The sequence below is a fragment of the Chiloscyllium plagiosum genome, unplaced genomic scaffold (genome assembly GCF_037043375.1).
Source record: "Chiloscyllium plagiosum isolate Xiang-an unplaced genomic scaffold, Cpla_swu_hap1 HiC_scaffold_9, whole genome shotgun sequence".
In the NCBI taxonomy this organism is placed as follows: Eukaryota; Metazoa; Chordata; class Chondrichthyes; order Orectolobiformes; family Hemiscylliidae; genus Chiloscyllium; species Chiloscyllium plagiosum.
Genome location: NW_028270147.1, coordinates 80,264,052 through 80,289,536, shown reverse-complemented (window position 1 = coordinate 80,289,536; position 25,485 = coordinate 80,264,052). Strand labels below are relative to the sequence as shown.

General features: G+C 44.9%; 1 long non-coding RNA gene across 1 annotated transcript; it reads left to right on the top strand.

The window, feature by feature from the left end:
* The first annotated feature begins 3,272 nt into the window (after positions 1-3,272).
* Positions 3,273-15,938, top strand: LOC148149174 (uncharacterized). The gene is made up of 2 exons (XR_015758054.1): positions 3,273-3,484; positions 15,046-15,938. It is a non-coding gene; the product is annotated as an uncharacterized LOC148149174 (long non-coding RNA).
* Positions 15,939-25,485: the final 9,547 nt, after the last annotated feature.

The following is a 25,485-nucleotide window of genomic DNA, read 5'->3' as shown; positions in this document are numbered from 1 at the left end:
ATGGAGTTATAGAGATGTACAGCACAGAAACTGACCCTTCGGTCCAACCCGTCCATGCTGACCAGATATCCCAACCTAATTTAGTCCCATCTGCCAGAACCCAGCCCATATCCCTTCAAACCCTTCCTATTCATATACCTATCCAAATGCCTTTTACATGTTGCAATTGTATTAACCTCCCACCACTTCCTCTGTCAGCTCATTCCATGCACACACCAGCCTCTGCGTGAAAAAGTTGACCCTTGGGTCTCTTTTATATCTTTCCCCTTTCACCCTAAACCTCTGCCCTCTAGTTCTGGACTCCCCCACCCCAAGGAAAAGACTTTGTCTATTTATCCTATCTATGCCCCTCATGATTTTATAAACCTCTGTAAGGTCAACCATTAGCCTCCGGTGCTCCAGGCAAAACAGCTCTGGCCTGTTCAACCTCTCCCTATAGCTCAAATCCTCCAACCCTGGCAACATCCTTGTGAATCTTTTCTGAACCCTTTCAAGTTTCACAACATCTTTCCGATAGGAAGGAGACCAGAATTGAACACAATATTCCAAAAGTAGCCTCACCAATGTCCTGTACAGCTGCAACATGACCTCTCAACTCCTGTACTCAATACTCTGACCAATAAAGAAAAGCATACCAAATGCCTTCTTCACTATCCTATCTACCTGCGACTCTATTTTCAAGGAGCTATGAACCTGCACTCCAATGTCTCTTTGTCAGCAGCACTCCCTCGGACCTTAACATTAGGTGTATAAGTCCTGCGAAGATTTGCTTTTCCAAAATGCAGCACCTCGCATTTGTCTAAATTAAACTCCATCTGCCACTCTTCAACCCATTGGCCCATCTGACCAAAATCCTGTTGTACTCTGAGGTAACCTTCTTCGCTGTCCACTGCACCTCCAATTTTGGTGTCATCTGCAAACTTACTAACTGTACCTCTTATGCTCGCATCCAAATAATTTGTATAAATGACGAAATGACAAAGTAGTGGACCCAGCACTGATCCTTGTAGCACTCCACTGGTCACAGGCCTCCAGTCAGAAAAGCAAACTTCTACCACGGCTCTCTGTCTTCTACCTTTGAGCCAGTTCTGTATGCAAATAGCTAGTTCACCTTATATTTCATGAGATCTAACCCTGCTAACCAGTCTCCCATGGGGAATCTTGTCGAACGCCTTACTGAAGTCCATATAAATCACATCCACCACTCTGCCCTCATCAATCCTCTTTGGTACTTCTTCAAAAAACTCAAATCAAGTTTGTGAGACATGATTTCCCATGCACAGACCTATATTGACTATCCCTAATCAGTCCTTGCCTTTCCAAATACATGTACATCCTGTCCCTCAGGATTCCCTCCAACAACTTACCCACCACTGACATCAGGCTCACAGGTCTATAGTTCCCTGGTTTGTCCTTATCACCTTTCTTAAATAGTGGCACCACGTCAGCCAACATGCAGTCTTCTGACACACCTCACCTGTGACTACTGATGCTGCATATGGTCACACACTCAGCAGTTTTTGAGAGAATGCGGTCTTTTTAGATTATGGTATATCTCAGTGTTGACATGGGGTAGGGGAAAGTGTCCCTACACTTTAGGGATTCCTAGATTTGTTGGCAAAATGAGAGCACGCTCCGTCTGTTTCTCTTTGGTAACTAACTTCTGTATAAACAATCAAGTTGAGAGGAACAGCATTTACCAGATTGCCAACAACCATCCATACTGCCTTAGGTCAAAAATGTACAATTATGATTCACAATATTGAAACAGATGGTTTGGCTGATTCCTGTCCTAATGTTGTGGTCATCTCCATATCAACCCATTAAATTAAAACACAGGCAAGTTTTTATTGGCTATGTTCCTGAATCCAGAGGCTTACAGTAATGATCCAGAGAATGAGTTCATGGCCCCACCATGGCAGTTGGGGAATTTAAATCCAGTTAATAAACTAAATTAGGAATTTTTTAAAAATCGAGTAATGGTGACCACAAGCCTACTTGCTTTTAACGATTAACCAACTGGTTCCATGATGTCCTTTGGAGAGAAGGTGAGTTGCTATCTTTACCTGGTCTGTGATTCCAGAACCACAGTGAAGTAGGGAATTTGAATGACCCTCAGTCATACCACTGCTGTCGCAGTCTGTTGTGACAGCTGCCTCAGCTTGGTCTAAGGGCCTAACATGGAACAGAACTATCTCTTGAATATCACAATATGTAGAAATGTAAAGAGATAAGAAATGTTTGTGAAATTTAGATTAAAGGATTGACATGAAGGCCTGAATTTTAATGGAGATGAGAACAGAGTTGGGAAGGGAGCACCTTTTGCCTTGGACAATTCGAATACAGTAGTAAAACCTACTGAAACATTTGGTGAAAAACTCCTTTATAGCACAGTGCCTCAGTGGTTAGCACTGCTGCCTTACAGTGCCAGGGACCTGGGTTCAGTTCCTGCCTTAGGTGGCCATCTGTGTGGAGTCTGGACATTCTTCCCGTGTTTGCATGGGTTTTTTCCGGGTGCTCTAGTTTCCTCGCACAGTCCAAAGTTGTGCGGGTTAGGTGAATGAGCTATGCAAAATTGCCTGTAGTGTTCAGTGATGTGTAGGTTCAGTCCATTAGTCAGGGGTAAATGTAAAGTAATAGGGTAGGGGAATGTTATCTGGGAGGGTTACTCTTTGGAGGGTCGGTATGGATTTGTTGGGCCAAATAGCCTGTTTCCACATTGTAGGGATTCTATGAATCGGGGTGAAATGTTGGTGTAACCCTCAGGATCTATAACTGCAGTCATTTGATTGGAGTCATCCTGATTTTTCTGGGAGAGAATAATGCCTCCTACACTTCATAAAAGATTTACATGTGCACTAAGATTGAAAATTACTCATCTAACAATCTGGTAGGAAGCAGTTGCTATGATTGGAATGCTGGAGTTATTCATCGAACTCAGTGAGGTCTATGAAAATACAATCAAATAACTTTGCTGTGGTTTTAAGACCAGACCCTCTTGGGGATTGAATAAAACTTTTAAAATGCGTCTGTATTATCATTTGGCTGCCTGAGATTAAAGCTGTAAAATCACTTCCTGTTTTGAATAGTTTTTGGAATACAGTTTCTAGAGTTTTGGAGACTCGTGATCAGCTGTTATCCTCAATTTTTGTGACTTGCATCAAGAGTTGACCTGCTCCATGTGGTTACTGTCTGGTAACATCCAATTTACGGATTAACAATTTCACTAAAGCTGGTTGCAATTTATTGAGTGATCTGCAGTTAAGATTAGTGGAAGCTGGTCATTATGTATTTCGCAAATGCTAAAAGGCTACGTCACTTATTAAGATTTCAGCTGTTTAATGGGAGTGTAATGTGCTATGACATCAAAGATGTTGATCAGCAGCATTCAGTACGGCACTTGCTACAAATTTGAGGGTGTAAGACGGAAAATGTTTCATGTAGAATTTACAGCTTAAAGTGACTGATGGCATACAAACAACAGGTGCAGGAAAAGTGCTTTGTTGTGCAGTTTTATGTCGTATTTAAGTCTCTCCCATTGTTCTTGAGCAGGATGAAGAACCTCCGTGTATTACACACTTCCTTTGGCTTTCCTCTTTGCAGCTGGTTAATGCAGAGATCCAGTTGATATCCTCTTACTTTATAATGTTATGTCGCCAGGCATGTTTAAAAAGTCATGCTTCCAGGCACCTTTTATTGCTAGTTCTCTGAATGTTAAGTGCTACGCAGCGCATGGAGAAATAAATTCCTGTTTGTCGGTGTGCCCCTGCATTCCAAAACATAAGTACTAGCAGCAGGAGTAGGCGGTTCGATCTCTCTAGCCTGCTCTGCTCTTCAATATGATCATGGCTGATCTCAGCTCAGCCTGGCTCCACTTTCCTGCTTGCTCTTCATAACGCTTTAACCTGTTACTAATTCAAAATCTATCTCTCTCTCATCCTTAAATTTGCTCCCTGTTCTGGTGTTCACTTTGAGGTAGTGGATTCCACAAATCCACCATGCTGTTAGGCTCCATGTCATTAACTGAAAGATGTATATGTTGATAGTATTTTTTTATGTGTAAAATGATTGAGGAACAGTACTGCAGTGATGCACCTTGAAAGTGAAGGTTAAATGTCCACACTCAGTCTTGCCGCTGACATCCTCAATTCTTTACTGTTTTGCGTAGTTGAAAAATTGTGACAAAGCAACCTAACCTGGAAGTCAACTCCTTTATGCTGCAGGATACAGTGAGGTCTGCAGATGCTGGAGATCAGAGTTGAGAGTGTGTTGCTGGAAAGGTACAGCAGGTCAGGCAGCAACAGAGGAGCAGGAAAATCAACGTTTCGGACCGGAGCTCTGTTTTAAAAAATTCTCAAGGTCAAGGACCAGGCTCGCAGGAAAGTAGTCTGACACAGAACAAACAGCCAAGAGGCGAGTCTGCTAGAATATAGTTTTATTCCCCGCAGTGTCCCCACAACCAGTCTCGTACTTACAACGGGTCTGGCTTATACTCACTCTACATGTTACCAAAACTGGGAGCCGTCAGTTCTCGTAGAGCGGTTGCCAACAACCCACGCTCGGCGGTTAAACGTAACCCCGGAGCAGACTCTACCGAACTGGAGACTTCTCCAGCTGATATACCCTTTTCCAGATATAAACATTCATGTGAACAGCAGAGCAAGGCTAAAAAACACATTCCATTCTGGTTACATACAGATAGGAAGATTCACACGGGAAGGTGTATAATAAGATTCACACGGGACTAAGCGACACCTTCCATTTTCGGTTAGATTCACACATGTATTGGGACACAATTGTAACCCTTTCACCACATTCCACTGCTTGGCCCAATACATGTGTTGCATAATGATTCACACATGTATTGGGACATAATTTTACACCACATTCCACTGCTTGACCCAATACATGTGTTACATTATGCCCATATGTATTCTTTCTAACAAGCGCCTACGTACACGCCAAATATACAAGCAAGTCAGGACATTACAGCATGTTAAAATCACCAGGACCGCTACCAGGATCGACAAGGGTGGGAACAGGAATGTCCCCGCAGTGGAGGACATACCACTCAATATGTCCCACCAATGATGAGCTGACTCCACGTCCACTACACGGGCAGCATGTACTACCTCCTGTCCATGTATAAAGGTAGACACCGTAACCTTGGTGACATTGGTTTGATGCTTTCGTAATATCTGCTTAAGCTCCTCGGATCGGTCCAATGCTCACTTAAACCGATCCAGGGAAATGTTCCAGGGATTCCTCAGCACTTTCCACTGCACCTTGGTAAAGTGGCGAGCACTGCTATAAGTGGTCAACAAATAGGTGTGATTCTGCCAGTGCCACTGATAGACATTTGAGAGGCATCCCGAGAACGGTGCTGAGGGAAGCATAGGATGTGGATTATTGGTAGCCACACAGAGCGTGTGTGGCCCAATCTGCCACATCATGTCCCTTGGAGTCTCAACAGTCCATTCGCACAGGGCCGTTCCCTTAGTCAAGCAAGGGTCCCGATACCTGTCCATCAGTAGGCAAGTTTTCCCCTGATCAGTCTGTTCACAAGCGGACAGATCATAGGTAATATTGGTATCTGGGCTAAACCACTGTCCCCTTGTCTTCAGAAAATAATATCCAGAAGATGTAATCACTGGTAATACATAATATCGACAGACCGTAACAGTGTGGGTTACATTCATGGTAACAAAGTATCCGTTACACATAGTTGCGTTACACCATGTTCGCTCTGGATGGGTTATCATCCACAATTTCTCAGATACATTCCATAGTCCCCTCCACGCCTGTACATTGGGGGATGTTACCACACGCAAAAAGCGTTCTTTCTGTATTTGAGCATGCAACATTTGAATATGACAGGCAGTCCAATTTAACTGAGCCGTAATGTTCTCAAACAGTTCCTGAGTGGCGCCCCAGACATCCAGTTCCCATTGCAGAGATCGTATCATTATTTCAGCTGTCTCTCCTTGAGTCATCATTACGGATGGCATCCACCTTCCAATAGTATGAAGTCCTTGTGAGGTGGCCTGTCCCGTGTTAGATAATTTAGTACGGGTCACCTCAGAGTCAATGGCATTCGAGATACCCATAACAGTTCCTGCGCCTCCCAGCAGGGTGTCGTACCACGCTCGTCGCCGCCTCTTGGTATGACACTCGGGTATGAGGGGCAACTGTACCCGCCAATGAACATCAGTGTGCAGTACCGCCCGGGCCATCTGTTGACAAGTTGACATAATAGGGGCCAACTGTGTTCGATGCGACCGCACGCCCCCCGTGGCACCCCTCTTCGGTGCTGGCCCGCCCCGCGTGGGGTTTAATAACGCCTCAGACGGGGCGTTCGTCGAGGGCAGTACCATTATTAACCACATGAATCGATGACGATTCCGAATATCGGTGGCATTGCGCAGCCACAGATCTTCCCCCCGAGCTGTGACGCTCCAATGAGTCCCCGTTGTCCCGCATGTCTGGGTGCGTCGGTCCCACAAACACGTCTTGACTTGGGCATTTACCACCAGGGTGCAATTAGGCGGTATGAACGATATGTCATATTTTTCCCCATCCCGGCGCATGTAGCACTGTGCACACGTGTACAATTGACAGTCGCTGGTGAGAGTCAGAACAACGCACTGCTGACCGGGTTCACATGTAAAGTCGTCCTGCGTCCGTCGCTGGCTACTGGCCTCCCACCGCACCTCATGGCGGGCGACCGGTACCAGCGTCCAGGCCGTGATACCGATGCCCTGGAGTGGCCATCCGATCGCGAACATCGCCAATAGGAGTCGCAATCCCCATGACCACCCCATGTTCAAGGCGGAGGGTCAGCCTGCGGGTGCATAGCAATTACAACATTATTTAGGTCTCACGTAAGTAGCACTGGTTCGCCGGGACGTTTGCCCAGGTCGGGTCTCCGGGGTACATAATGGTGACCAGACTGTCCTTCCCCTGTGCTATGATTTCGGCCGGCCTGGGGGGGCCGGTCGTCTGGCGCACCCATACCTTGGCCCCCTTAGTGTCAGTAGACCCAAATCCCCCCGTCCCACGCTCAGTAACCGTAACGGGAGCTCCCATCTCTTCCACCGTTGTAAGGTTACATGGCTTAATGACCAATTGCGCTATTCTGTCCCCCTTCTGTATCACGTAAGGTTCAGCGGTGATGTTGACCAGGATCACCCCCAACTCCCCTTGGTAGTCTGCGTCAATTACGCCTGCCATCACATCAATCCCCTTTAGTGACAGTCCCGACCGCGGGAGGATATGCCCATAGGTTCCAGGGGGACAAATCAACCCTAACCCGGTCTTAATCACCGTAGGTTTCTGTTGGATCAAAGTCTGGGCAGTTAGTGCTCGTAGGTCCAGTCCAGCCGAAGCCGGCGTGGCCCTTACGGGAATATCAGCTTCCTCAGCGAACTTCCACATTTTAATAGGCTGAGTCTTTGGGGTATCACATACTTGTATCATCCTATTCAAGGGTGTTACCCCATTTCCTAATGGGCGGTTATTAATTTGTTTCACCACCCGAATTAGTTGCTTCCTCCAACCCGTTAAGTCATTGCAACCTCCTGCTTTTCGTAGTGAGGACTTCAGAAGCCCATTCATTCGTTCTATAAGTCCCGCAGCTTGTGGGTGATAGGGTACATGATAAACCCATTCCACGTGGTTATCGTGACACCACTGCTTTACCGCCCTTCCTGTGAAATGGGAGCCATTGTCACTCTGGACCTGTATGGGCAATCCATAAAATTGTTCAATCAAATCTAAACATCGCAAGGTAGCCTGTTGATTGTTGTGACGACAGGGATGGGCTACCAAAACCCCAGACATAGTGTCCACAGCTGTACATATGTGGTTACATCCTTGTGAGGAGGGTAAGGGACCCACAAAGTCCATTTGCCAGCTCTGTCCCGGACCATCCCCCCGATGGATATGTCCCATCATGTGTTGGGGCACTCCCTGCCGCTGATGTTGACACTGCTCACACTGGTTTACTGCAGTCTTAACATCATCTACCATAAGATCTATTCCTCGGTCTCGAGCCCAGTGCAAGGTTCCTTGCACTCCCCAGTGCCCAGCCTTAAGGTGTGCCCATCTAGCTAGGTCCACTGAGGTGCCCCTTTGCACCATCATGGTTCGGACGATACCATCCACATATCGGTTATGTAGAGCTTCCACATCATTTCGAGAGGTATGGGCATCTATGTGGGTGATGTATATGACCAGGTATTGAGCTTTCTCCCATATATCCTCCCATAACTGTTTACCCCACACTTCCCTATTCTGGATCATCCACTGATTGGCCTGCCAAGTTGGCATCCATTGTGTCATGCCGTTAACCACTGACCACGAGTCAGAGAACAAACAAACTCCCATGACCCCTGCTTGCATGACTACCATATGCACTGCCTTTAATTCTGCCCACTGACTACTTTTTCCCTCCCCTAATTCTTCTAGGGTAGTGCCTTGTTTTGGGTTAAAGGCGGCAGCTTTCCATCTACGCTGTCCCGCTTTCCATTGGGCTGACCCATCTACGAACCAAGCCGTGGCTTGTTCATCCGGGGTCAGTTCATCATACCGTTTTCCCATCTTAACGGGTGATTCCTTGTATTCAATCACCTCAAACCGCTTTTCCCCTTCCTCAGGGGCCTCCGCCACTTGCTCATGTAGGACTGACACTCCTTTCTGTCCAGTCCGCACTCTCTCCGACACATACCATTTCCATTTAATGATGCTGCTCTCTTGGGCAGTTCCTATTCGGTGGGTAGTGGGGTCACTAAGTACCCACGGAAGAATAGGGATAGCTGTTCTCATGATCACTTCATGTCCAATGGTCAGGGCTTCGGTTTCCACCAAGCCCCAGTAGCATGCTAATAACTGTTTCTCAAAGGGGGTATACCGTTCCCCTGCCGGGGGTAATTTTCGGGACCAAAATCCCAGTGGCTTACGGGTCCTTTCCTGTTTTTGCCATAAGCTCCAATTGGCATAATCCCCCTGTGCTGAGACTTGCAGTTCTACAGGTCCTGACTGTATCTTTCCCAAGGATACAGCTTGCTGTATCGCTTGCTTGGCCATTTCAAATGCAGTTTGATGGACCTCCGTCCATTCGAACGCTGCCTTTTTCCTCGTAACTCGATACAAAGGTTTTAAAATTTGTCCTAAATGGGGAATATGCTGTCTCCAGAATCCGAATAACCCAATAAATTGCTGCACGTCCTTCTGGGTGTGAGGGACGGCAAAGACCTGAATCTTATTTTTAGCTTTCGCAGTGATTTCCCTTTCCCCCTTGTTCCACACGATTCCTAAGAATTTTACCGTTTGTGAGGGACCCTGGATTTTGGCTGGGTTGATCTCCCACCCATATCCTCGCATATGTTGAACCAGTTGGTCCAGCAATTCCTGAACCTGCTTCTGACTTGTCCCCTGTATCATCATATCGTCAATATAGTGCGAGATCATCACTTCGTCAGGCACTTTAAAGGCAGCCAAGTGTTCTGCAACTATCCAGTGGCAGATAGTAGGGCTATGCAGATATCCTTGGGGCAGTCGTGTGAACGTGAATTGTCTACCCTCCCAAGTGAATGCGAACTGTTCCTGCCTATCTTCGGGAATAGGAATTGTGAAGAAGGCATTAGCCAAATCAATTACTCCGTACCACACCCCTGGATGATGTTGGATTCGTCCTATAATAGTGACGGCATCCGGAACCGCTGCCGTCAAGGCCGGAGTGTGACGGTTTAGTTGCCGATAATCTACCGTCATCCGCCATGACCCATCGGCTTTATGTACGGGCCATAAGGGGTTATTCCACACCGTGGTGCATGTCCTAAGCACTCCCGCTTCCAAATAATCCTTAATTGTGGCGGATATTTCTTTATGTCCGCCGGGAATCCTATACTGTCTAAGACTTATTACGCGATCGGCGATCGGGATGGGGAAGGGGTCCATCTTAACCTTTCCCACTAACACCGTCCTACAGCGCAAAGCCATTTTCGTGATTCCAAATTCAAACTTCCCCTGTTGGAGGTGAAGTGTTAAACCGGCCAGAATGTCCATTCCCAGGATCCATTCTCTAACCGGTGTAATGATAATTGAATAAGTTTTAATGGGCATTGTACCTATCTTTAGGGGCAATTGTACTGTTCTTCCTTCAATCAGATTACCTCCCAGCCCAACCAGCGTGACTGGGGTTCCTTTAAACTTATGGGGCGTCCCATAGATTAAGGTGGCCTCCGCCCCTGTGTCCACTAGAGCCATAACGGTTTGGACGGATTTGCGCCAATAGATAGTCAATGATACATGAGGTCGAATGTCGTCTGCTGACCATTGGCTCGTTCGTGGGCAAACCCTTGGGGCTTGGCCCGATTCCTATTGTTCCTCCCATTCATCTTCCCCAGACAGCACTGGGTAAAGACGTTTGCCTCGCCCTTCTTTGTTCTTGCCTTTCTTACTAGGTTTCCGGCCACGCCTATCCACTTTATAACACTCTCGGAGGGGAGGCCGTACCTCCTCCTCCTCCTCGTCCTCCGAGGATTCCCACCGCTGGGAAGTGGAAGTTCTACCCCTTCGAGGCTCATTAACAACCGGACCCCGTGTCTGACATTTTTGTGTTAGTAATTCCACTAGGTCTTCCATAGTGGGTCGGGACTCCGTCTCTACCCGGGACACCTTCAGTCCCTTTCGTCTGCATAAGTCTTTTAATTCCGGTGTAGGTAGGCCATCAATCTCCGATGCTGGGACCTGCGCCCGTATCAAAGCTTGCCACAAAGCACGCCGTGAGGGGCCTTGGTTACTTCCTTGATTAGGGTTTACTTTTCCCCCTGCCCGAGCCTCAGGGCGACGCCCCTCCGTGCCCCCCTGAGAAGCACGGGTTGTGGGTCCCCAATCCCCCAAACCACCCATCTCCCTCATCATACTACGGGCATCTCCTAGGGTTTCTCCCCGTCCACTCAACATTATGGTTAATAACAGTGGTTTATAATGGGGGGGGGCAGTCTTCACTAGATGGTCTCTAGTCTGTCTACTAACATTTGTGTTATCTACCTCGTCCAGCACTCCCAGCAACAGGGCATCCCGCACACACAAACGGGTTAGCCTCTGAACCCCTTCCTTAATCGTTGTCCAAGTTCCTTCCAAGGGGGGCCAATCGGACGGGAAGGGATACTGTTCGGCCACTGCCCTGGCATACATCCCAAATAGGGTCCCCATACTGCGATCTATTACCATATCCTTGGCTTGGTTGCGGTACCCCAGGTCTATGGCAGCATCCTTTGCTAATCCACCAAACTTGGGAGCATCCTGATAGTCTACCTGCACTTGTTGCCCCCCTTCCTCGAGGAGCCGAATTAGCCATAGCTCTAACGGCTCCCCAGGATTACGTCGGGTTTTCTGGGTGATAAACAGCACCTCATCGGTAGTGAAGTCTTCCGTTAATTCAGAGAATTCTGCGGGAGGCTGAGCCCGCGGTAATTCATGCATAATTGCCTCCCCTTGTTCATTCCGTATAGGGTTTCCTTTCTCATCTAACATTACCTCCCGTTGCACTGGGAGACGTCTCTGAACCTGCTTTCTCCTAACCACTGGTTTAGCTTGGAGTACGGGTGGGTCCTCTTCGTACTGATCATCTAAATCTCCCCAAATGTTCCCATCCCAATGATCGATATCCCACCGATCCCCGTTATTTAACTGGGCTACAAACGCCCGTACTTGTACCGGGTCCGGGGTTCGAGGGACCTTCCTTTTCTCTTTCCGTTTCTTAGCAGACAAATACATAATAGTTCGTCCTGCTAGTTCAGTTAATGCTGTCAATTCAGCTTTTAACTTCATAATTTCCTGCCTCAACATAGAGGCATCTCCCGAACTGAGTCCCTGCTCATGTTTCAGGAGGGCTAATTCTGCTTCACCTTTTTGGCGCTTGTCTGACTGTTGTCTACAAGCCGCCGCACAGGCCCACATCCTCCGCTGTACCCCAGGCAATGGGTTCTTCGGCAGGACTGGGATCCTCTCAAGGGTGGACAGCAGCGACCCTGGGGTTCCTACGCCCTCGGCCTCCCAGTCCTCCGGTCGCCCCCCACCATTTCTCAAACAAACTGCCACGCCATGCCACGGCCCATGCCATCCCGGGACGGTCAGGACCTCCACAGTTTGTTCCTCTGGTTTCTTAGCCTTTTTCCAAAACATTGTTCTGTATCAAAATCTTTCCTCAATTGCGATTGATCCTGCCGGCTACGCCAAAATGTTTTAAAAAATTCTCAAGGTCAAGGACCAGGCTCGCAGGAAAGTAGTCTGACACAGAACAAACAGCCAAGAGGCGAGTCTGCTAGAATATAGTTTTATTCCCCGCAGTGTCCCCACAACCAGTCTCGTACTTACAACGGGTCTGGCTTATACTCACTCTACATGTTACCAAAACTGGGAGCCGTCAGTTCTCGTAGAGCGGTTGCCAACAACCCACGCTCGGCGGTTAAACGTAACCCCGGAGCAGACTCTACCGAACTGGAGACTTCTCCAGCTGATATACCCTTTTCCAGATATAAACATTCATGTGAACAGCAGAGCAAGGCTAAAAAACACATTCCATTCTGGTTACATACAGATAGGAAGATTCACACGGGAAGGTGTATAATAAGATTCACACAGGACTAAGCGACACCTTCCATTTTCGGTTAGATTCACACATGTATTGGGACACAATTTTAACCCTTTCACCACAAGCTCTTCATCAGGATTCCTGATGAAGGACTCTTGCCCGAAATGTCGATTTTCATGTTCATCGGATACTGTCTGACCTGCTGTGCTTTTCCAGCAACACACTCTCAACGCCTTTCTGTCGCAGTTATATTACAACTGGTCACCCTGTAAATGGCATGGTAATTCAGTTTTCCCAGAGATGTGAGGCAACCTAGCGTGACTTGTAGAAGGCTTTATTTTGTTTTTTTTCTCATATTCTGGGCTAATGGCTGTGCTGGAAATTAGGGCAATGACCCATCCGTGTTTACCCTCCAACAATGTGATGGTGTGCTCGGCAGCTTTTTCAGAGCGAGCTATTGGAGGGGAACTTGAAATTTGCTGATGTTCCCATGCATTTGGCTGCCTTTCTCCTGGTTGGTGAAGACCACAGGTTCGGGAAGTGCTACTGAAGGAATCTTGGTCTTTTGCCATAATGTGGATAATGGATACTATCGCCCGAAATTAAGTGGTGGAAGGAGTAGAGCATGAAACAGGCAGGAAATAATTTTGCCAACTTTGGTAATTCAGTGTGTGGAACTGCAGCTTTCTCAGTGTAGCTGTTTAATGTCGGGATGTCTGAATTAAGTGGGCTATTTGAGAGTTATGCATCTGGTAGCACATTTGTATTCATCCAGCATCTTGGAAGGTGTCTGCAATAAAACCTAATACAATTAATTCCTCCTGGGGGATACTGTGAAATTGACCATCTTTGCTTCATTAAACAAAGAATAGGGAAGAAAATGCTGAAATGTAGCAGTAAACTCCTCATTAGGTTCAAGGAGAGCATTTGTGGTAATTAAAATGATCTGTGTTTGATTTATTTACATGTTGGGTAGTATTGTAGATATAAACATGCAGAAAAACTTGTCGATCTTCGTCTGCTGTGCAGTTTATAAGTTTATAGAACTGTTGCCCAGCAACAAACAATTGGGTTCCAAAATCCTGCAAACTCGAATGTTGTATTGACTTTGACTCACACCAGTGTATTTACAGAATGGATTATATTCCCTTTGAATCCTTCTGAAGAAAATCCTAGAAATATAAGTGTCTCCAGGTATCAAACATGTCCTTGATAGGTGGTGGACAAATACTTTACAGCAATGATGATGGTATAATCAAACCAATGTAATAGCAGAAGTTGTCATTGATATAGCTTCCTTATTCTTTAGAAAATGTGTGATCTTCAGCAAAGTGGACAAAGTTGTGGTGAATAAGTGATTGCATGCATTTCTAGACCAGACTGCCAATGTTTTTTTTTGGAAAAAGAAATTCAGGGAGATTTTTTTTTAACACATTTACAGGAGTGGTCTCACTTTCTGTAAATTCCCAGCTTGTGTTCTATGTTCCTTTAACCTCTTGCATTAACACTTGAGCTGAATATTTCCATCAAATGCTTGCTTTTCAATGGTTCAAGCATGTGCACTATCACTGCTTATCCTGTCAGCTGGAGCCATTGCGGGTGGTCATATGTTTGAAGATATAAACATGAAGGAGAATGGGGCTTTAGTGGTGCAGCAGTAATGGCTTTACCTTTAGACCAGGAAGCCTGAGTTCAAATCCTACCTGCTCCAGAGATCTGTAACCTATCTGATTGATTACAAAAATATCTAAAAATGACGGAGAAGTCAATCCAAGAAAATGTTGAAGGGTCAAGAAAATCAGCCGAGCGCCTGAAATGACCCTGATAACAAAACAGCAAATGGTAATGGTTTAGAACTAGCTGACTAGAAAGGTGGTGGAAGCAGAGACTATCAATAATTTCAAAAGATAATTGGACAGACACTTGAGAAGAATAATCTTCTCGGGCTATGGTAATAGAGCAGGAGAATGGGATGGATGGTATTGCTCTACAGGAATTCAGAATGTAATTATCTTTCTCTCGGCTGTAATGATGTCATTGGATAGTACACATAGGCCAGGCTACATGCGAGGACAGAGCTAAAAGAGCAATGGAGATATTTCTTGCAGTTGAGGTTGAGATAATTAATTCCTGTTTGAAGGGATCTGGATTCAGTGGGAGCTTGGAATGAAGGGTGGGATGATCAAATACTCTGTGAACTACACTTGTTCCTATGCTGTTGAGGGTACTAGCAAGGGGAATATTGTCTGTCGAAGATAATAGGACAGTGTTGAATAATGGAGAGCTAATGACTGCCAAATATTTTGGATATATTTGATTCTTATGTACATTGGATAGCAGAGCTTTCTCATTGGAGATTAAAGGATGGGATGGCGTTTATGTACAACAGATTGTGCAAAGTCTGCAAAAGAAGTGCACTTCGTTAAATGGTCTTCTCTTGTTTCAAGCTTTACGAGTCTTTGAAGAGGGAACAGGTTGGATCCTAACTCCATGTCTGGTGAAGTCCACATTGATGCCATGGGGTTGAAAGGTCCTGAGGCAGAAGATAATCAACCCCTCCGCCCCTTGGCCGAACATTTCATCTCCCCCTTCCACTCTGCCGAGGACATGCAGGTCCTGGGCCTCCTCCATCACCACTCCCTCACCACTCGACGCCTGGAAAAAGAACGCTTTATCTTCAGTTACAACCTTCCAGCTCAACACCGTCCTCTTGACCTGTCTCACCTGTCGATCTTCCTTCCCACCTATCCGCTCCATCGTCCTCTCCGACCTACCACCTTTACCCCCACCTCCATCCATCTATTGCACTCTTAGCTACCTTCTCCCCAGCCTTACCCCTTTCCCATTTATCTCTCCACCCCTGAGGTTCCCAGCCACATTCCTGATGAAGGGCTTCGGCCCGAAACGTTGATTCTCCTGCTCCTCAGATGCTGCATGACCTGTTGTGCTTTTCCAGCAACACACTCTCAACTGCTGTGTTCTTTGGTCCATTCGTTCATTTAAATGATGATGAATAGTTTTATATTTGTGTGGAAGTTGCACTTAACTGAACAAAAACCTTGCTAAAATTAAAATGGTTAGTGAAATTGCCTTGTTAATATGTTTGGACAAAAGAGATCAAAGTTACCACATCCATAGTTAAAAGCAAAGTTTTAATTGCTCATTCATCCTGGTGATGCAAATGAACTAAACTGAATAAATGAATCTATGTGCTGGCCCTCATTACAGAGGTGTACTTAATTTATCAAAACTTTCTGTCTGTATTTAGGGGACCACAAATAATACAAGTCGATTGAACAATGTAGAAAAGAATTAAATGCATTGCTACATTTTAAAGGTCTATCTGTCTTTCATTTGTCTATTTTTCCTAAGGTTGGACCTTGCTCTCCCACTGAATTGGTCTCCACTTATAGATAAAGTGCTGCAGCAATTTGCCATTGCCGCCTACAGGATGGCTGGCTAGGTGACTCTCCTGACCTTACCACCTGTCTGCCGCTATATTGAATGGCTTTACATGCTGATAGTCAAACTGCTATGATAATGAATGCAACTTCCACAGAAAGCGGGTCCTGCTGTGGAATTTGAACCCAGGATAAGGAAACCACCTCAAGACCTCATAATTTAAAGTTATGAATTCAAGTGCTTACTGGTCAATAGCATTGTGTGGTGTTCCTATAGTCAGTTGCATCAGTACATTACGCCTGAAAGAAAACCTTCACCCCCATCATTCTGGGTTGGATTCAAACATAGGTCTCCATACAGAAAGGACAGAATACTATTCAGTACTAATCATTTCACTGGAGGTCCAAGGTGGTATATTGGTGAATCCTCTATGTTGCTAGTATTAGGATGATTTGGCATTTCTCAAACACTATTTCCCTTCAGGTTTACAGCTTGGTTCCATTGCTATATGCAGAATACACTTCCTATGGACAGAAAGCTTCATTATTCTCAGGTTACGGTAAGTTAGCTTTGAGTAGTATAATTAACCTAATTATCTAGCTCAAATACGGAAGACCAAGAGATGTATATTACATTTCCATGGAAGTTCAAAAGTTGCATCACATTAACTGAATATTGTACAGATTTCAGTTATTGGTCATGCTTTGCCTTAATTTGTGAATGATTCATCTGTGTAACATGGAGCCAAAATTCCAAAAAAACACCTTACTTAAATAAGAGAAATAGATCTCGGTAGCCATTTTTAATGCTGAGAGCAAACACTGCAATGAAATGATCCATTTAAAGGTGTTATCATCTCTTTTTAAAAGGAAGTCTGGTCTTTGTATTCTAACCTTTAACTGAGCATAACAATTTATTGCCTTGCCAAGTTATAATGAGGGCACTAGAAAGGTTGGAAAAGCTTCTCTAAAAATTGTTAGGAATTTATTATGCATTTTAGACGCGTCAGGTATATGTTCTCTTGTCCTTTTTGCTAAGCTAAGTATAATCTTGAAGTGCATCATTTTTGATGTGCTGTGAAATCTATGAGTCACAGTGTATTGCCGAGCTCTGGCAATCAGAGTCCGGGTGACCTTTTATTTGAAGCTTCTTTTTTGAAGAAACAGACTCAATGTGAGCCGAGTTCACACTTTGCTGGACTGTGAAATGATGGTCTGGAGCACTTCACTTGCTTTCTTGAATTTCGAACAGACTATGCTCTAGACAAATGCTGCATCCACTAGCATTTCAATGATTCATCCATCAAATAGCTGCCTTTATTAGATCAACCATGTTCAGTAGCTCTGCCTTCAAGCTTGCACAGTGGTAATGTCACTGGACCTATAATTTAGAGACCTAAGCTGATTCTCTAGCAGAGATGTTTTCAAATTCCTCAGGAGCTAATGGAATTTGTGACTTAATTAAGAAAGGGGAGACTGAAAGCTCAGCTCAGTAGTGGTGAGCACAGATCTATCACTGGCTGTTGTACAAACCCACCTGGTTCACTAATGTCCTTACTCAGTCTGGCCAATTGTGACCAGAGAGCCACTCGGAGACTCTTAACTGCCCTCAGAAAAAGCCTTGCAGGCCATTTGTGGGTAATTAGAGCCACAAACTCTAGCCTTTACAGTGGCATCCACATCCCATGAGGGAATAGAATAAAATAAAATGGAATCCATCCTTTTGAACCATAAACTACTTATTATTTTTTCTCAGTTTCATAGAATCCCTACAATGTGAAAACAGGCCATTTGGCCCAACAAGTCCACACCAACCCTCCAAAAAGTAACCCACCCAGACCCATTCCCTACCCTATTACTCTACATTTACCCCTGACTAATGCACCTAACCTACACATCCCTGAACACTACGGGCAATTTAGCATGGCTAATTCACCTGACCTGCACATCTTTGGACTGTGGGCAGGAAACCAGAGCACCTGGAGGAAACCCACACAGACACGGGGAGAATGTGCAAACTCCACACAGACAGTTGCTTGAGGCTGGAATTGAACCTAGGTCCCTGGCGTAGCGAGGCAGCAGTGCTAACCACTGAGCCACTGTGCTAAACTAAATTGATGCTAGAAAACATCATGATAGAGGGAAAGATGTACAATATACAATTCAATACCACACAGGAACAGGCCCTTCAGCCCACCAAGCCTGCGCCGATTCTCATCTTTGTTTAGATCCACTACACATATGCGGTGCTTCCTGTTCATGTGTCTACCAAGAAATGCCTCAAATGTTGCCAAAGTATCTGCTTCCACCACCTCCACTGGCAGTATGTAGCAGGCACCCACAGCCCTCTGTGTGCACTTCTCCCCTAAACATCCCCCCCTCACCTTGAACCTGTACCATCTTGTAGTTGATTAAAACCGAAAGAACCGTGGATGCCGTAAATCAGAAACAGAAACAGAGGTTGCTGGAAAAGCTCAGCAGGTCTGGCAGCATCTGCGGAGAGAAATCAGAGTTAGCGTTTTGGGTCCAGTCACCCTTACTCTGAACTCTCCCTGGTAGTTGACCTTTCCACCTTGGGAAAAAGCCTCTGACTATCCACCCTGTTTGTGCCTCTCATAATTTTGTAGACCTCTATCAAGTCATCCCTCAGCCTCTGCCATTCCAGTGAAAACAATCCGAGTTTATCCAAGCTCTCCACATAGCTAAAACATCCCAGACCAGAAAATATCCTGGTCACCTTTCTCTGCACCCTCTCCAAAGCATTCATGTCGTCTGGTAGCGTGGTGACTAGAATTGCATGCAATATTTCAATGAAGGGCTTTTGCCCAAAACGTCAATTTTCCTGCTCCTCAGATGCTGCCGACCTGCTGTGCTTTTCCAGCACTTCTCTAATCTTGACAGCAATATTTCAATGTCTGCACAAATATAAAAAGCAATTCATGTCATCTTAAGCGTAAGCACCCACCACGATCCAATGGTTGGGTCTTCACTTTTCAGTGATTGTGGTTTGTATGTGGTGTTCTCAGGGTATTCTTGCTAAAGGCTTGCCTGGGAGTAATTGGTGCACTATGCCTGACGTGGTGAGAGGCCAGTGCCATTGTTGTCCCTCCTGGTCAAAGCTCACTCCAGCTGACTCTGTCAGGGAGCTGCAGGTGTAGTTGGTTCTCCTGCTGCACAGGTTTATAGCGAGCACAGCCGGGGGTGTCAGCAGCCAGCAAGAGGATCTTTTATGTGGAACCAAGAGGAAAGTTCCTGCTCTCCCATAAAATGAAGATATCAGTTTCCTAAGCTGTTTGTTTTAAGCAGCCTTCAAAGGTGTATTGAAAAGGTCTGGTCAGACCACTCATCCTCCAGGTTGATACTAAGTGTCACTGGGCTTGAATGGCTGTTATTATCAGTCAAGGCATTGAATACAAGAGACACGGAGTTAGGGTAGAGCTGTGTACAATCTTAGTTAGGCCACTGCTGGAATACAGTGAGCAGGCCTGGTCCTCACTCTATAGGAAGTTTGTGATTGCATGGAGAAGGTGAAGAGGAGATTCACCAGGATGTTGCCTGGGCTGGAATAATTTAACAGAGATGGCACATAGGCTGGGGTTGTTATCTTTAGAGTGGAACAGGTTGAGGGGTTTAAAATTCTGACAGTTGTAGACAAGATAGATGAGAAGAAACATTTCCCTTTGGTGGAGGGGGTGGAGGTGGGGTGGAGGTGGGGTGGGGGGGAATGGTGAGGGAGGAGGGTGGTGGGTAGAAAATAAACCTTTCACCGAAAGAGTGTAGGGGTCTGGAACTCTGTATAAAATGGCGTTAGGAGTAGGAACCCACAAGACATTTCGGCAGTATTTAGGATGAGCAATTGAAACACGATAGTGGAAAAGGCTCAGGGGCAGTAGCTAGGAAATGGGATTAGAACAGATGTTTGAGAGTTGGTGGTGATACACCGGACCAAGGGGATCTTTCCCCGTGCTGGAAAAGCTCCAAGACTCCATATTCCTCCTGCCCCTCCCGTCCCTCTCCTCTGGTCTCAGGGTTACAAATGTCAGCTCCTCAGTTTCGGGTGATGTGTGAGTGAGGCAGCAGCTCAAAAGGAATCCTGAAAATGAGAAATGGGAAAATATGTAGCTAAAGGCCAGCTTTGCTGGATAAAATATGATTAAACCTGTTTCTATCGAGACACACAAGAGGGAATGAGATTGTTATCTGACAAGAAAGAACATGCAGAGTTACAGGGAGAAGGTAGAGGAGTGGCATTCGGTGAATTACTCTAATGGTGAGCTGCCCTGGGCTGAATGGCCTCCTCCTGTGTTATAGTAAAAAAACCCCAGAGACTCACTGGCCTGTGTTATGCTAGCAGATCCTGGCTGGGCTAGCTTTGCAGATGTTAGAATCCAATTTCTGTCTGATTAAGCTTCTGTGGAGCTTTTTCTTATTTTAAAATCTCTATTTAAATGCAAGTTATTTTAATAGAATGAGGAGAATCATTAAGGAACTTTCCTTCTGCTATCCACTTACTTCCACAGAGAAGAACACACATGTGACAATATAATCTAAACGCTCATTGATTCTCACAGTCTAGGCTAAGCTTCAAATGGCGAAGGAGATCAGATAACTGGATCTGTAGCATATACACATGAATCATAGCCTGTGAAGAGAGGAGGTGGTTAAGTATACACTGACAGAGCACTTTTTGCTCATTCCTTTATTTATTAAATTCGAAAACCACATAGGAAACTGGGTTTTAAATGAATGTCAAGAAAATAATGCAATCTTATTTTGCAGATAACTTGATTAGATGGTTGGTCCAAGAGGCTAGTGGATATGAGATAAAGGCCCAATAAAAATACAATAGCATTTGGTCATGCAGTCATGGGTAAAATCAGGGAAGGCTCATGCCATTAGCTCGTCATAAAAAAATAATGCCTGTAAACTGTATCTGATGGCTGAAATGCTTTCTCAATCGAACATGCATGCAAGGTTTATGTTCGGTTGGAAGACATCTCTAACTGTAGGATAAATGTAAACAACGTACATCAGAACCATCATTAAAAATGAAACTACGCCTATTAGCATTCAAATATCGTTTTGATAAAAATGCAGTTCAAAATTGTAATGGTTTACATCAGTGAGAATCTTATAAGCCCGGAGAGCAGTTCTGATTTTAAGTGCGTCAAATCAAGAATTATGACAAGCAGTATAAAATGTTTAATGGAAACCATACAGGAAAAACACATGCAAGCGTAACATAATTTAAAGGGGGGGGGGGGTAAAGAATTACCCTCAGTCGTTTCTTGTCCTTGTTCCTCAGAGTTGTGAAGTAACATAGAACATAGAACAATACAGCACAGTACAGGCCCTTTGGCCCACGATGATGTGCCGAACATTTGTCCTAGCTTAAGCACCCATCCATGTACCTATCCAATTGCCGCTTAAAGGTTACCAAAAATTCTGACTCTACCACTCCCACAGGCAGCGCATTCCATGCTCCCACCACTCTCTGGGTAAAGAACCCACCCCTGACATCTCCCCTATACCTTCCACCCTTCACCTTAAATTTATGTCCCCTTGTAACACTCTGCAAGTGTGTAACCTGAGAGGATCATATATTTGTTTTTGTAAGAAGTTAAAGGTGTCATTGATCTTGGAGCAGTCTGGAGCAGAACATATTTCAGTGATATTCGCAGCCTAGCTAAGGTTATATTGCATTTTTAGTGTAGATGTTACAACAGAATCATGGAATTCTTACAATGCAGGAGGAGGCCATTCTGCAACTGATGCCCATGCCAACTCCCAGCAAGAGTAACTCACCAACTCATACTGCCCACCTTCTTCTACTGCTCTGCACGCCATTTCTAATCAGATAACAGTTATGCTTCTGTGAAGAATTTTCCTATGTTAAAATCACTATTTGAATGCAAGTTGTTTTAGTAGAATGAGGGGAATCATCAAGGAATTTTCCTTCTGCTATCCACTTACTTCCACAGAGAAGAGCATATGTGACAATATAGTCCACTTCTCTTCGGGAACTCAGGAGTGAATCTGCCACCTCCCTGCTGTAGGGAAATGCGTTTCAGACCTTAGTAGGAGCAAATTACTGCAGATGCTGGAATCTGTGCTGAAAACAACAAATGCTGGAGATCGCAATGGATCAGACAACATCCATGCAGAGAGAGCAAGCTAACATTTCAAGTCTAGATGACTGTTTGTCAGAGCTGATGTGAAGTGTGGAGGAGTTTGCTTTCTCTCCACGGACACTGCCTGACCCGTTGTGATCTCCAGCATTTGTTGTGTTCAGTACATTTCAGATTCTAACCACTTGCTGTGTAAGAACATCAAATCGCTACAGTGTGGAGCAAGCCATTCAGCCTATCAAGTCCACACCGACCCTCTGAAGAGCATCTCACCATGTCTCGGTTACCTTGCATTTCCCATGGCTAATCCACCTAACCTGTATATCGTTGGACTGTGGGAGGAAACCAGAGCACGTGAAGGAAACCCATGCAGACACAGAGAGAATGTGTAAACTCCATGCAGACAGTTGTCTGAGGTGGCAATCAAGCCCAGGACCCTGGGACTGTGAGGCAGCAGTGCTAACCACTGAGCCACTCTGCTGCCCTTTGGTCTTTCCTCAGGTCACAGCTGCTTTTCTTGTCAATGTCTGAAATCAGTGTCCTGCTGCTAATGGGACTGGGTCTCTTTATCCACACTATCTAGACCCCTCATGGTTTTTGTGTTCCATCAAGACTCCTTTTAGTCTTCCCTTCTCCAAGCCGAAGGGCTCAGCTTGTCTAATTTATCCATGTGACTGCAGCTCCCCGTCTCTAAAACAATTCTTCTGAATCTTTTCTGCATCCTCTCTAATGCCTTTACATCCTTCATAAACGATGATACCCTGAGCTGGGCAACATACCAGCTCAGGCTGAATTAGTATTTTGGACAGGTTCAACTTCATAACCTCCTTGTTTTTGTATAAAGCCTGGAATCCTGGAAGCCTTATTAACGTCTGTCGACCTTCAATGAGTTGGCAGAGGTCCCTCTTGCGTCTTCTACAATTAGAAACTTTAATCGATATTGTCTGACCATGTGTCTTGTTCTCTCACCAAATTGAATCACTTCACACTTCTCTGCTTAAATTTTATAATGCAGTTTTAGTTCTTAATACAGGAAGTATTAATTGATGGTTCCTGTAAAGTTGCACAAGGGGAAAGTAAAGCCCAAGACTTGGATTTTCCTCCAGCCTGGTGAGATTGTATTTCTCTGCACTTCTCATGTGATCAGAACAAAATAACAGAAGGTCATTCTGTCCTGTGACCCTGTTCCATTATTCAATGGGTGATCTGTATCTAACTCTATTTCCTCACATTACCTGCATCACCATGAACACCCATGCCTTATGGAAATCTATCAATCTCGGCACAGAGCCACACATTGTGTCCACCTAAGCCCAGATCCGTTTCCCTGATGTGCAGCTCATTTGATAAGTACAGTGGGCTCTGGGAGGATATCCCACCATCAATAGGAAGCTCATTGTAGGGGTGCTGCAGAGAGATGCTACAAAAGACAAGGCAAAAGATGACAATTAGATTAACACTAACATTTCCCAATTGCAAACAAGGTATGTTGCTGGAGCCTTCTTGTGAGAGGGAGAGGAAGGCATCATAAGACCCCTTTATTTGGCTATTTAGCCCCTGCTTCCCTGGGGACTGCTGCCACCTTCCATATGATAGCCCTGGAAAGGAGTGGTGAGTGAGATGAAGAGAAGGTAAGCCTGCTCATAGTCTCTGACCCCACCATTCAACCCTTGTAGTGGCCAGGCAAGAAGCCTGAAGGCTGTAGCAGTGCTGAGCTGAACTCACTGTGCATGTCTAACATCCTCTGAAATTCTGTCCCAAGGAAGAAAATCTTAGCCTTGGTTCATACTTGCCATTCTCACGGTCACAGAATCATACAGCATACGCTTCAGTCCAACCAGTCTATGCCAGTCATAATCCCAAACTCAACTGGTTCCGTCTACCTGCGCTTGTCCCATATCCCTCCAAACCTTTCCTACTCATGTACTTATCCAAATGTTCTTTAGATGCTGTAATTGTATCCATAGCCACCACTTCCTCATTCCACATGTGAACCACTCTCTATGTAAAAGAACTGTCCCTCATGTACTTTTGAAATCGTTATCCTCTCATCTTAAGAATATGGCCCTTACTTCTGAAATCCCCATCCTCGGGAAAAGACACCTGCCATTCACCTTATCTATAACTTGATGATTTTATAAAACTCAATAAGGTCGCTCTTCAACCTCCTATGCTCCAGTGTTAAAGGTCCCAGTGTTTCTAACCTCTCCCTATAATTCAAATCTTGCACTTAGGCACAGTCACAGAGGTGTAACTGGAAAGCATTCCCCAATTCTCACTTGTAGTCTTCAGGGCAGAAAATGAAGGGCTGGTATTAGGGTAAGAGTTTGGACAAGGGTAAATATATCAAATTCGGTCTTCATTTTAAAGTCATACGTTGTACACCATTTATTTGGGAAAATAATTTGATTGCAGTTTAGGTGTTTAACTGCAGAGAATCTGAGAGAAGCAAACCTGAGGCACTGCAGAGAATCTGCCTGTAGTGTGCCACATTTACATGGGCAGTTTCCATCACATCCTTTTACTTCCTCTACCTTGTTCTGCCAATTGCTGTGCTCAGTTGACTGATCAGAAGCTTAACTTTGCTTATACCACAGCCCTCCAACACCTCAGTGACCTTTGCTCTTTATACCTTGATATATTTGGATAACCAAAATCTTTCAGTCTGAAATTTAAAATCAATATTTCACCTAATTGCAGTCACCATTGGTGGAAGAACATTTCTAATTTCTACTCTGAAAGTTCCGTCTCTAATTTTGTGCAATATATCTCTTAACCCAGACTAATATTATCCTCAAAAATTTAATCAAACCCCCCACCTAAACTGGTTAAATTCCAGAGAACTGTTTGCTTAATCTCTTTGGAGTCTGATATCATTGTAGTAAATCTACTCTTTCCAAGGGTAACATTTTTCAAAAGTGTGCTGGCCAAGATGTCCCACAATACCTAAATTAATACTAACCAAAGCTTTGCACAGTCCAGGAAAATCTTCTATCCCCATCACTCCCACCCGACCTTGTATTCCATTATTCTAAATATAAATGCTGACATTCCATTAGTCTTTCAGTACTGGTTCAGATGTTTTAATGATTCATCTTCATGATCCCTAAGACATCCACTTCTTACCATTCAGAAAAAGCTCTGTTCTATTCTCTTTTTAAAGTGAATAACCTCAGACTTGCCCCTCATTGAAATTCATTTGCCATCATTTCGCACATTTAATTAATCTGTTAATACACCTTTGTAGTTTGATACTTCCACCAACTACTAACAATGTCACCAAATTTGTGGCATTCACAAACTTCAGTGTGTAACACAGTTCATCGTTGTGCATTCTTCTGCTTCTGGGTTCAAAGTG